The sequence below is a fragment of the Schistocerca nitens genome, unplaced genomic scaffold (assembly GCF_023898315.1).
Source record: "Schistocerca nitens isolate TAMUIC-IGC-003100 unplaced genomic scaffold, iqSchNite1.1 HiC_scaffold_468, whole genome shotgun sequence".
In the NCBI taxonomy this organism is placed as follows: Eukaryota; Metazoa; Arthropoda; class Insecta; order Orthoptera; family Acrididae; genus Schistocerca; species Schistocerca nitens.
The window spans coordinates 10,469,423-10,484,104 of record NW_026046001.1 but is presented as its reverse complement, the minus strand read 5'-3'; positions in this window follow the sequence as shown (position 1 = coordinate 10,484,104).

Below are 14,682 nucleotides of genomic sequence, written 5' to 3'. Positions count from 1 at the left end.
AACTATAAATGTAGCTCTTCTTACTGGGCGATTGCATCAACTTAGATGCTTCTCCTGTGTTCTACTGTGCCGCTTGTATTGTCCCCACATACCGCAGCACGCGACAAGGGCTGGCAGACCATAAATGTAACCGTTTCAGAGAGAAATGCGACCAATGTGACGATCTCGCGTTATATCGATTCGATGGTGAATGACGAAACACGGGGATTTTCTAAGGTTTTTACTACATATTAACACTTTCACTTTTTGTCGTGTTACGTGGCTGCCAGTCTTCGGTTCATGCAAAATCTTAAGGTCCTCGGTCATGTCCAAGGCACCAAACCGACCAATAATTCAATAATCGATAACTAAAACTATAAATGTAGCTCTTCTTACTGGGCGATTGCATCAACTTAGATGCTTCTCCTGTGTTCTACTGTGCTGCTTGTATTGTCCCCACATACCGCAGCACGCGACAAGGGCTGGCAGACCATAAATGTAACCGTTTCAGAGAGAAATGCGACCAATGTGACGATCTCGCGTTATATCGACTCGATGGTGAATGACGAAACACGGAGATTTTCTAAGGTTTTTACTACATATTAACACTTTTCACATTTTCTCGTGTTACGTGGCTGCCAGTCCTCGGTTCATGCAAAATCTTAAGGTCCTCGGTCATGTCCAAGGCACCAAACCGACCAATAATTTAATAATTGATAACTAAAACTATAAATGTAGCTCTTCTTACTGGGCGATTGCATCAACTTAGATGCTTCTCCTGTGTTCCACTGTGCTGCTTGTATTGTCCCCACATACCGCAGCACGCGACAAGGGCTGGCAGACCATAAATGTAACCGTTTCAGAGAGAAATGCGACCAATGTGACGATCACGCGTTATATCGATTCGATGGTGAATGACGAAACACGGAGATTTTCTAAGGTTTTTACTACATATTAACACTTTTCACATTTTCTCGTGTTACGTGGCTGCCAGTCCTCGGTTCATGCTAAATCTTAAGGTCCTCGGTCATGTCCAAGGCACCAAACCGACCAATAATTTAATAATTGATAACTAAAACTATAAATGTAGCTCTTCTTACTGGGCGATTGCATCAACTTAGATGCTTCTCCTGTGTTCTACTGTGCTGCTTGTATTGTCCCCACATACCGCAGCACGCGACAAGGGCTGGCAGACCATAAATGTAACCGTTTCAGAGAGAAATGCGACCAATGTGACGATCTCGCGTTATATCGATTCGATGGTGAATGTCGAAACACGGAGATTTTCTAAGGTTTTTACTACATATTAACATTTTCTCGTGTTACGTGGCTGCCAGTCCTCGGTTCATGCAAAATCTTAAGGTCCTCGGTCATGTCCAAGGCACCAAACCGACCAATAATTCAATAATCGATAACTAAAACTATAAATGTAGCTCTTCTTACTGGGCGATTGCATCAACTTAGATGCTTCTCCTGTGTTCTACTGTGCTGCTTGTATTGTCCCCACATACCGCAGCACGCGACAAGGGCTGGCAGACCATAAATGTAACCGTTTCAGAGAGAAATGCGACCAATGTGACGATCTCGCGTTATATCGATTCGATGGTGAATGACGAAACACGGAGATTTTCTAAGGTTTTTACTACATATTAACACTTTTCACATTTTCTCGTGTTACGTGGCTGCCAGTCCTCGGTTCATGCAAAATCTTAAGGTCCTCGGTCATGTCCAAGGCACCAAACCGACCAATAATTCAATAATCGATAACTAAAACTATAAATGTAGCTCTTCTTACTGGGCGATTGCATCAACTTAGATGCTTCTCGTGTGTTCTACTGTGATGCTTGTATTGTCCCCACATACCGCAGCACGCGACAAGGGCTGGCAGACCATAAATGTAACCGTTTCAGAGAGAAATGCGACCAATGTGACGATCTCGCGTTATATCGATTCGATGGTGAATGACGAAACACGGAGATTTTCTAAGGTTTTTACTACATATTAACACTTTTCACATTTTCTCGTGTTACGTATCTGCCAGTCCACGGTTCATGCAAAATCTTAAGGTCCTCTGTCATGTTCAAGGCACCAAACCGACCAATAATTCAATAATCGATAACTAAAACTATAAATGTAGCTCTTCTTACTGGGCGATTGCATCAACTTAGATGCTTCTCCTGAGTTCTACTGTGCTGCTTGTATTGTCCCCACATACCGCAGCACGCGACAAGGGCTGGCAGACCATAAATGTAACCGTTTCAGAGAGAAATGCGACCAATGTGACGATCTCGCGTTATATCGATTCGATGGTGAATGACGAAACACGGAGATTTTCTAAGGTTTTTACTACATATTAACACTTTTCACATTTTCTCGTGTTGCGTGGCTGCCAGTCCTCGGTTCATGCAAAATCTTAAGGTCCTCGGTCATGTCCAAGGCACCAAACCGACCAATAATTCAATAATCGATAACTAAAACTATAAATGTAGCTCTTCTTACTGGGCGATTGCATCAACTTAGATGCTTCTCCTGTGTTCAACTGTGCCGCTTGTATTGTCCCCACATACCGCAGCACGCGACAAGGGCTGGCAGACCATAAATGTAACCGTTTCAGAGAGAAATGCGACCAATGTGACGATCTCGCGTTATATCGATTCGATGGTGAATGACGAAACACGGGGATTTTCTAAGGTTTTTACTACATATTAACACTTTCACTTTTTCTCGTGTTACGTGGCTGCCAGTCTTCGGTTCATGCAAAATCTTAAGGTCCTCGGTCATGTCCAAGGCACCAAACCGACCAATAATTCAATAATCGATAACTAAAACTATAAATGTAGCTCTTCTTACTGGGCGATTGCATCAACTTAGATGCTTCTCCTGTGTTCTACTGTGCCGCTTGTATTGTCCCCACATACCGCAGCACGCGACAAGGGCTGGCAGACCATAAATGTAACCGTTTCAGAGAGAAATGCGACCAATGTGACGATCTCGCGTTATATCGATTCGATGGTGAATGACGAAACACGGGGATTTTCTAAGGTTTTTACTACATATTAACACTTTCACTTTTTGTCGTGTTACGTGGCTGCCAGTCTTCGGTTCATGCAAAATCTTAAGGTCCTCGGTCATGTCCAAGGCACCAAACCGACCAATAATTCAATAATCGATAACTAAAACTATAAATGTAGCTCTTCTTACTGGGCGATTGCATCAACTTAGATGCTTCTCCTGTGTTCTACTGTGCTGCTTGTATTGTCCCCACATACCGCAGCACGCGACAAGGGCTGGCAGACCATAAATGTAACCGTTTCAGAGAGAAATGCGACCAATGTGACGATCTCGCGTTATATCGACTCGATGGTGAATGACGAAACACGGAGATTTTCTAAGGTTTTTACTACATATTAACACTTTTCACATTTTCTCGTGTTACGTGGCTGCCAGTCCTCGGTTCATGCAAAATCTTAAGGTCCTCGGTCATGTCCAAGGCACCAAACCGACCAATAATTCAATAATCGATAACTAAAACTATAAATGTAGCTCTTCTTACTGGGCGATTGCATCAACTTAGATGCTTCTCCTGTGTTCTACTGTGCTGCTTGTATTGTCCCCACATACCGCAGCACGCGACAAGGGCTGGCAGACCATAAATGTAACCGTTTCAGAGAGAAATGCGACCAATGTGACGATCTCGCGTTATATCGATTCGATGGTGAATGACGAAACACGGAGATTTTCTAAGCATTTTACTACATATTAACACTTTTCACATTTTCTCGTGTTACGTGGCTGCCAGTCCTCGGTTCATGCAAAATCTTAAGGTCCTCGGTCATGTCCAAGGCACCAAACCGACCAATAATTCAATAATCGATAACTAAAACTATAAATGTAGCTCTTCTTACTGGGCGATTGCATCAACTTAGATGCTTCTCCTGTGTTCTACTGTGCTGCTTGTATTGTCCCCACATACCGCAGCACGCGACAAGGGCTGGCAGACCATAAATGTAACCGTTTCAGAGAGAAATGCGACCAATGTGACGATCTCGCGTTATATCGATTCGATGGTGAACGACGAAACACGGAGATTTTCTAAGGTTTTTACTACATATTAACACTTTTCACATTTTCTCGTGTTGCGTGGCTGCCAGTCCTCGGTTCATGCAAAATCTTAAGGTCCTCGGTCATGTCCAAGGCACCAAACCGACCAATAATTCAATAATCGATAACTAAAACTATAAATGTAGCTCTTCTTACTGGGCGATTGCATCAACTTAGATGCTTCTCCTGTGTTCTACTGTGCTGCTTGTATTGTCCCCACATACCGCAGCACGCGACAAGGGCTGGCAGACCATAAATGTAACCGTTTCAGAGAGAAATGCGACCAATGTGACGATCTCGCGTTATATCGATTCGATGGTGAATGACGAAACACGGAGATTTTCTAAGGTTTTTACTACATATTAACACTTTTCACATTTTCTCGTGTTACGTATCTGCCAGTCCTCGGTTCATGCAAAATCTTAAGGTCCTCTGTCATGTCCAAGGCACCAAACCGACCAATAATTCAATAATCGATAACTAAAACTATAAATGTAGCTCTTCTTACTGGGCGATTGCATCAACTTAGATGCTTCTCCTGTGTTCTACTGTGCTGCTTGTATTGTCCCCACATACCGCAGCACGCGACAAGGGCTGGCAGACCATAAATGTAACCGTTTCAGAGAGAAATGCGACCAATGTGACGATCTCGCGTTATATCGATTCGATGGTGAATGACGAAACACGGAGATTTTCTAAAGTTTTTACTACATATTAACACTTTTCACATTTTCTCGTGTTACGTGGCTGCCAGTCCTCGGTTCATGCAAAATCTTAAGGTCCTCGGTCATGTCCAAGGCACCAAACCGACCAATAATTCAATAATCGATAACTAAAACTATAAATGTAGCTCTTCTTACTGGGCGATTGCTTCAACTTAGATGCTTCTCCTGTGTTCTACTGTGCTGCTTGTATTGTCCCCACATACCGCAGCACGCGACAAGGGCTGGCAGACCATAAATGTAACCGTTTCAGAGAGAAATGCGACCAATGTGACGATCTCGCATTATATCGATTCGATGGTGAATGACGAAACACGTAGATTTTCTAAGGTTTTTACTACATATTAACACTTTTCACATTTTCTCGTGTTACGTGGCTGCCAGTCCTCGGTTCATGCAAAATCTTAAGGTCCTCGGTCATGTCCAAGGCACCAAACCGACCAATAATTCAATAATCGATAACTAAAACTATAAATGTAGCTCTTCTTACTGGGCGATTGCATCAACTTAGATGCTTCTCCTGTGTTCTACTGTGCTGCTTGTATTGTCCCCACATACCGCAGCACGCGACAAGGGCTGGCAGACCATAAATGTAACCGTTTCAGAGAGAAATGCGACCAATGTGACGATCTCGCGTTATATCGATTCGATGGTGAATGACGAAACACGGAGATTTTCTAAGGTTTTTACTACATATTAACACTTTTCACATTTTCTCGTGTTACGGGGCTGCCAGTCCTCGGTTCATGCAAAATCTTAAGGTCCTCGGTCATGTCCAAGGCACCAAACCGACCAATAATTCAATAATCGATAACTAAAACTATAAATGTAGCTCTTCTTACTGGGCGATTGCATCAACTTAGATGCTTCTCCTGTGTTCCACTGTGCTGCTTGTATTGTCCCCACATACCGCAGCACGCGACAAGGGCTGGCAGACCATAAATGTAACCGTTTCAGAGAGAAATGCGACCAATGTGACGATCTCGCGTTATATCGATTCGATGGTGAATGACGAAACACGGAGATTTTCTAAGGTTTTTACTACATATTAACATTTTCTCGTGTTACGTGGCTGCCAGTCCTCGGTTCATGCAAAATCTTAAGGTCCTCGGTCATGTCCAAGGCACCAAACCGACCAATAATTCAATAATCGATAACTAAAACTATAAATGTAGCTCTTCTTACTGGGCGATTGCATCAACTTAGATGCTTCTCCTGTGTTCTACTGTGCTGCTTGTATTGTCCCCACATACCGCAGCACGCGACAAGGGCTGGCAGACCATAAATGTAACCGTTTCAGAGAGAAATGCGACCAATGTGACGATCTCGCGTTATATCGATTCGATGGTGAATGACGAAACACGGAGATTTTCTAAGGTTTTTACTACATATTAACACTTTTCACATTTTCTCGTGTTACGTGGCTGCCAGTCCTCGGTTCATGCAAAATCTTAAGGTCCTCGGTCATGTCCAAGGCACCAAACCGACCAATAATTCAATAATCGATAACTAAAACTATAAATGTAGCTCTTCTTACTGGGCGATTGCATCAACTTAGATGCTTCTCCTGTGTTCTACTGTGCTGCTTGTATTGTCCCCACATACCGCAGCACGCGACAAGGGCTGGCAGACCATAAATGTAACCGTTTCAGAGAGAAATGCGACCAATGTGACGATCTCGCGTTATATCGATTCGATGGTGAATGACGAAACACGGAGATTTTCTAAGGTTTTTACTACATATTAACACTTTTCACATTTTCTCGTGTTACGTATCTGCCAGTCCACGGTTCATGCAAAATCTTAAGGTCCTCTGTCATGTCCAAGGCACCAAACCGACCAATAATTCAATAATCGATAACTAAAACTATAAATGTAGCTCTTCTTACTGGGCGATTGCATCAACTTAGATGCTTCTCCTGAGTTCTACTGTGCTGCTTGTATTGTCCCCACATACCGCAGCACGCGACAAGGGCTGGCAGACCATAAATGTAACCGTTTCAGAGAGAAATGCGACCAATGTGACGATCTCGCGTTATATCGATTCGATGGTGAATGACGAAACACGGAGATTTTCTAAGGTTTTTACTACATATTAACACTTTTCACATTTTCTCGTGTTGCGTGGCTGCCAGTCCTCGGTTCATGCAAAATCTTAAGGTCCTCGGTCATGTCCAAGGCACCAAACCGACCAATAATTCAATAATCGATAACTAAAACTATAAATGTAGCTCTTCTTACTGGGCGATTGCATCAACTTAGATGCTTCTCCTGTGTTCAACTGTGCCGCTTGTATTGTCCCCACATACCGCAGCACGCGACAAGGGCTGGCAGACCATAAATGTAACCGTTTCAGAGAGAAATGCGACCAATGTGACGATCTCGCGTTATATCGATTCGATGGTGAATGACGAAACACGGGGATTTTCTAAGGTTTTTACTACATATTAACACTTTCACTTTTTCTCGTGTTACGTGGCTGCCAGTCTTCGGTTCATGCAAAATCTTAAGGTCCTCGGTCATGTCCAAGGCACCAAACCGACCAATAATTCAATAATCGATAACTAAAACTATAAATGTAGCTCTTCTTACTGGGCGATTGCATCAACTTAGATGCTTCTCCTGTGTTCTACTGTGCCGCTTGTATTGTCCCCACATACCGCAGCACGCGACAAGGGCTGGCAGACCATAAATGTAACCGTTTCAGAGAGAAATGCGACCAATGTGACGATCTCGCGTTATATCGATTCGATGGTGAATGACGAAACACGGGGATTTTCTAAGGTTTTTACTACATATTAACACTTTCACTTTTTGTCGTGTTACGTGGCTGCCAGTCTTCGGTTCATGCAAAATCTTAAGGTCCTCGGTCATGTCCAAGGCACCAAACCGACCAATAATTCAATAATCGATAACTAAAACTATAAATGTAGCTCTTCTTACTGGGCGATTGCATCAACTTAGATGCTTCTCCTGTGTTCTACTGTGCTGCTTGTATTGTCCCCACATACCGCAGCACGCGACAAGGGCTGGCAGACCATAAATGTAACCGTTTCAGAGAGAAATGCGACCAATGTGACGATCTCGCGTTATATCGACTCGATGGTGAATGACGAAACACGGAGATTTTCTAAGGTTTTTACTACATATTAACACTTTTCACATTTTCTCGTGTTACGTGGCTGCCAGTCCTCGGTTCATGCAAAATCTTAAGGTCCTCGGTCATGTCCAAGGCACCAAACCGACCAATAATTCAATAATCGATAACTAAAACTATAAATGTAGCTCTTCTTACTGGGCGATTGCATCAACTTAGATGCTTCTCCTGTGTTCTACTGTGCTGCTTGTATTGTCCCCACATACCGCAGCACGCGACAAGGGCTGGCAGACCATAAATGTAACCGTTTCAGAGAGAAATGCGACCAATGTGACGATCTCGCGTTATATCGATTCGATGGTGAATGACGAAACACGGAGATTTTCTAAGCATTTTACTACATATTAACACTTTTCACATTTTCTCGTGTTACGTGGCTGCCAGTCCTCGGTTCATGCAAAATCTTAAGGTCCTCGGTCATGTCCAAGGCACCAAACCGACCAATAATTCAATAATCGATAACTAAAACTATAAATGTAGCTCTTCTTACTGGGCGATTGCATCAACTTAGATGCTTCTCCTGTGTTCTACTGTGCTGCTTGTATTGTCCCCACATACCGCAGCACGCGACAAGGGCTGGCAGACCATAAATGTAACCGTTTCAGAGAGAAATGCGACCAATGTGACGATCTCGCGTTATATCGATTCGATGGTGAACGACGAAACACGGAGATTTTCTAAGGTTTTTACTACATATTAACACTTTTCACATTTTCTCGTGTTGCGTGGCTGCCAGTCCTCGGTTCATGCAAAATCTTAAGGTCCTCGGTCATGTCCAAGGCACCAAACCGACCAATAATTCAATAATCGATAACTAAAACTATAAATGTAGCTCTTCTTACTGGGCGATTGCATCAACTTAGATGCTTCTCCTGTGTTCTACTGTGCTGCTTGTATTGTCCCCACATACCGCAGCACGCGACAAGGGCTGGCAGACCATAAATGTAACCGTTTCAGAGAGAAATGCGACCAATGTGACGATCTCGCGTTATATCGATTCGATGGTGAATGACGAAACACGGAGATTTTCTAAGGTTTTTACTACATATTAACACTTTTCACATTTTCTCGTGTTACGTATCTGCCAGTCCTCGGTTCATGCAAAATCTTAAGGTCCTCTGTCATGTCCAAGGCACCAAACCGACCAATAATTCAATAATCGATAACTAAAACTATAAATGTAGCTCTTCTTACTGGGCGATTGCATCAACTTAGATGCTTCTCCTGTGTTCTACTGTGCTGCTTGTATTGTCCCCACATACCGCAGCACGCGACAAGGGCTGGCAGACCATAAATGTAACCGTTTCAGAGAGAAATGCGACCAATGTGACGATCTCGCGTTATATCGATTCGATGGTGAATGACGAAACACGGAGATTTTCTAAAGTTTTTACTACATATTAACACTTTTCACATTTTCTCGTGTTACGTGGCTGCCAGTCCTCGGTTCATGCAAAATCTTAAGGTCCTCGGTCATGTCCAAGGCACCAAACCGACCAATAATTCAATAATCGATAACTAAAACTATAAATGTAGCTCTTCTTACTGGGCGATTGCTTCAACTTAGATGCTTCTCCTGTGTTCTACTGTGCTGCTTGTATTGTCCCCACATACCGCAGCACGCGACAAGGGCTGGCAGACCATAAATGTAACCGTTTCAGAGAGAAATGCGACCAATGTGACGATCTCGCATTATATCGATTCGATGGTGAATGACGAAACACGTAGATTTTCTAAGGTTTTTACTACATATTAACACTTTTCACATTTTCTCGTGTTACGTGGCTGCCAGTCCTCGGTTCATGCAAAATCTTAAGGTCCTCGGTCATGTCCAAGGCACCAAACCGACCAATAATTCAATAATCGATAACTAAAACTATAAATGTAGCTCTTCTTACTGGGCGATTGCATCAACTTAGATGCTTCTCCTGTGTTCTACTGTGCTGCTTGTATTGTCCCCACATACCGCAGCACGCGACAAGGGCTGGCAGACCATAAATGTAACCGTTTCAGAGAGAAATGCGACCAATGTGACGATCTGGCGTTATATCGATTCGATGGTGAATGACGAAACACGGAGATTTTCTAATTTTTTTACTACATATTAACACTTTTCACATTTTCTCGTGTTACGTGGCTGCCAGTCCTCGGTTCATGCAAAATCTTAAGGTCCTCGGTCATGTCCAAGGCACCAAACCGACCAATAATTCAATAATCGATAACTAAAACTATAAATGTAGCTCTTCTTACTGGGCGATTGCATCAACTTAGATGCTTCTCCTGTGTTCTACTGTGCTGCTTGTATTGTCCCCACATACCGCAGCACGCGACAAGGGCTGGCAGACCATAAATGTAACCGTTTCAGAGAGAAATGCGACCAATGTGACGATCTCGCGTTATATCGATTCGATGGTGAATGACGAAACACGGAGATTTTCTAAGGTTTTTACTACATATTAACACTTTTCACATTTTCTCGTGTTACGTGGCTGCCAGTCCTCGGTTCATGCAAAATCTTAAGGTCCTCGGTCATGTCCACGGCACCAAACCGACCAATAATTCAATAATCGATAACTAAAACTATAAATGTAGCTCTTCTTACTGGGCGATTGCATCAACTTAGATGCTTCTCCTATGTTCTACTGTGCCGCTTGTATTGTCCGCACATACTGCAGCACGCGACAAGGGCTGGCAGACCATAAATGTAACCGTTTCAGAGAGAAATGCGACCAATGTGACGATCTCGCGTTATATCGATTCGATGGTGAATGACGAAACACGGAGATTTTCTAAGGTTTTTACTACATATTAACACTTTTCACATTTTCTCGTGTTACGTGGCTGCCAGTCCTCGGTTCATGCAATATCTTAAGGTCCTCGGACATGTCCAAGGCACCAAACCGACCAATAATTCAATAATCGATAACTAAAACTATAAATGTAGCTCTTCTTACTGGGCGATTGCATCAACTTAGATGCTTCTCCTGTGTTCTACTGTGCTGCTTGTATTGTCCCCACATACCGCAGCACGCGACAAGGGCTGGCAGACCATAAATGTAACCGTTTCAGAGAGAAATGCGACCAATGTGACGATCTCGCGTCATATCGATTCGATGGTGAATGACGAAACACGGAGATTTTCTAAGGTTTTTACTACATATTAACACTTTTCACATTTTCTCGTGTTACGTGGGCACCAGTCCTCGGTTCATGAAAATCTTAAGGTCCTCTGTCATGTCCAATGCACCAAACCGACCAATGATTCAATAATCGATAACTAAAACTATAAATGTAGCTCTTCTTACTGGGCGATTGCATCAACTTAGATGCTTCTCCTGTGTTCTACTGTGCTGCTTGTATTGTCCCCACATACAGCAGCACGCGACAAGGGCTGGCAGACCATAAATGTAACCGTTTCAGAGAGAAATGCGACCAATGTGACGATCTCGCGTTATATCGATTCGATGGTGAATGACGAAACACGGAGATTTTCTAAGGTTTTTACTACATATTAACACTTTTCACATTTTCTCGTGTTACGTGGCTGCCAGTCCTCGGTTCATGCAAAATCTTAAGGTCCTCGGTCATGTCCAAGGCACCAAACCGACCAATAATTCAATAATCGATAACTAAAACTATAAATGTAGCTCTTCTTACTGGGCGATTGCATCAACTTAGATGCTTCTCCTGTGTTCTACTGTGCTGCTTGTATTGTCCCCACATACCGCAGCACGCGACAAGGGCTGGCAGACCATAAATGTAACCGTTTCAGAGAGAAATGCGACCAATGTGACGATCTGGCGTTATATCGATTCGATGGTGAATGACGAAACACGGAGATTTTCTAATTTTTTTACTACATATTAACACTTTTCACATTTTCTCGTGTTACGTGGCTGCCAGTCCTCGGTTCATGCAAAATCTTAAGGTCCTCGGTCATGTCCAAGGCACCAAACCGACCAATAATTCAATAATCGATAACTAAAACTATAAATGTAGCTCTTCTTACTGGGCGATTGCATCAACTTAGATGCTTCTCCTGTGTTCTACTGTGCTGCTTGTATTGTCCCCACATACCGCAGCACGCGACAAGGGCTGGCAGACCATAAATGTAACCGTTTCAGAGAGAAATGCGACCAATGTGACGATCTCGCGTTATATCGATTCGATGGTGAATGACGAAACACGGAGATTTTCTAAGGTTTTTACTACATATTAACACTTTTCACATTTTCTCGTGTTACGTGGGTACCAGTCCTCGGTTCATGCAAAATCTTAAGGTCCTCGGTCATGTCCACGGCACAAAACCGACCAATAATTCAATAATCGATAACTAAAACTATAAATGTAGCTCTTCTTACTGGGCGATTGCATCAACTTAGATGCTTCTCCTGTGTTCTACTGTGCCGCTTGTATTGTCCGCACATACTGCAGCACGCGACAAGGGCTGGCAGACCATAAATGTAACCGTTTCAGAGAGAAATGCGACCAATGTGACGATCTCGCGTTATATCGATTCGATGGTGAATGACGAAACACGGAGATTTTCTAAGGTTTTTACTACATATTAACACTTTTCACATTTTCTCGTGTTACGTGGCTGCCAGTCCTCGGTTCATGCAAAATCTTAAGGTCCTCGGTCATGTCCAAACCACCAAACCGACCAATAATTCAATAATCGATAACTAAAACTATAAATGTAGCTCTTCTTACTGGGCGATTGCATCAACTTAGATGCTTCTCCTGTGTTCTACTGTGCTGCTTGTATTGTCCCCACATACCGCAGCACGCGACAAGGGCTGGCAGACCATAAATGTAACCGTTTCAGAGAGAAATGCGACCAATGTGACGATCTCGCGTTATATCGATTCGATGGTGAATGACGAAACACGGAGATTTTCTAAGGTTTTTACTACATATTAACACTTTTCACATTTTCTCGTGTTACGTGGCTGCCAGTCCTCGGTTCATGCAAAATCTTAAGGTCCTCGGACATGTCCAAGGCACCAAACCGACCAATAATTCAATAATCGATAACTAAAACTATAAATGTAGCTCTTCTTACTGGGCGATTGCATCAACTTAGATGCTTCTCCTGTGTTCTACTGTGCTGCTTGTATTGTCCCCACATACCGCAGCACGCGACAAGGGCTGGCAGACCATAAATGTAACCGTTTCAGAGAGAAATGCGACCAATGTGACGATCTCGCGTTATATCGATTCGATGGTGAATGACGAAACACGGAGATTTTCTAAGGTTTTTACTACATATTAACACTTTTCACATTTTCTCGTGTTACGTGGCTGCCAGTCCTCGGTTCATGCAAAATCTTAAGGTCCTCGGTCATGTCCAAGGCACCAAACCGACCAATAATTCAATAATCGATAACTAAAACTATAAATGTAGCTCTTCTTACTGGGCGATTGCATCAACTTAGATGCTTCTCCTGTGTTCTACTGTGCCACTTGTATTGTCCCCACATTCCGCAGCACGCGACAAGGGCTGGCAGACCATAAATGTAACCGTTTCAGAGAGAAATGCGACCAATGTGACGATCTCGCGTTATGTCGATTCGATGGTGAATGACGAAACACGGAGATTTTCTAAGGTTTTTACTACATATTAACACTTTTTACATTTTCTCGTGTTACGTGGCTGCCAGTCCTCGGTTCATGCAAAATCTTAAGGTCCTCGGTCATGTCCAAGGCACCAAACCGACCAATAATTCAATAATCGATAACTAAAACTATAAATGTAGCTCTTCTTACTGGGCGATTGCATCAACTTAGATGCTTCTCCTGTGTTCTACTGTGCTGCTTGTATTGTCCCCACATACCGCAGCACGCGACAAGGGCTGGCAGACCATAAATGTAACCGTTTCAGAGAGAAATGCGACCAATGTGACGATCTCGCGTTATATCGATTCGATGGTGAATGACGAAACACGGAGATTTTCTAAGGTTTTTACTACATATTAACACTTTTCACATTTTCTCGTGTTACGTGGCTGCCAGTCCTCGGTTCATGCAAAATCTTAAGGTCCTCGGTCATGTCCAAGGCACCAAACCGACCAATAATTCAATAATCGATAACTAAAACTATAAATGTAGCTCTTCTTACTGGGCGATTGCATCAACTTAGATGCTTCTCCTGTGTTCTACTGTGCTGCTTGTATTGTCCCCACATACCGCAGCACGCGACAAGGGCTGGCAGACCATAAATGTAACCGTTTCAGAGAGAAATGCGACCAATGTGACGATCTCGCGTTATATCGATTCGATGGTGAATGACGAAACACGGAGATTTTCTAATTTTTTTACTACATATTAACACTTTTCACATTTTCTCGTGTTACGTGGCTGCCAGTCCTCGGTTCATGCAAAATCTTAAGGTCCTCGGTCATGTCCAAGGCACCAAACCGACCAATAATTCAATAATTGATAACTAAAACTATAAATGTAGCTCTTCTTACTGGGCGATTGCATCAACTTAGATGCTTCTCCTGTGTTCTACTGTGCTGCTTGTATTGTCCCCACATACCGCAGCACGCGACAAGGGCTGGCAGACCATAAATGTAACCGTTTCAGAGAGAAATGCGACCAATGTGACGATCTCGCGTTATATCGATTCGATGGTGAATGACGAAACACGGAGATTTTCTAAGGTTTTTACTACATATTAACACTTTTCACATTTTCTCGTGTTACGTGGGTACCAGTCCT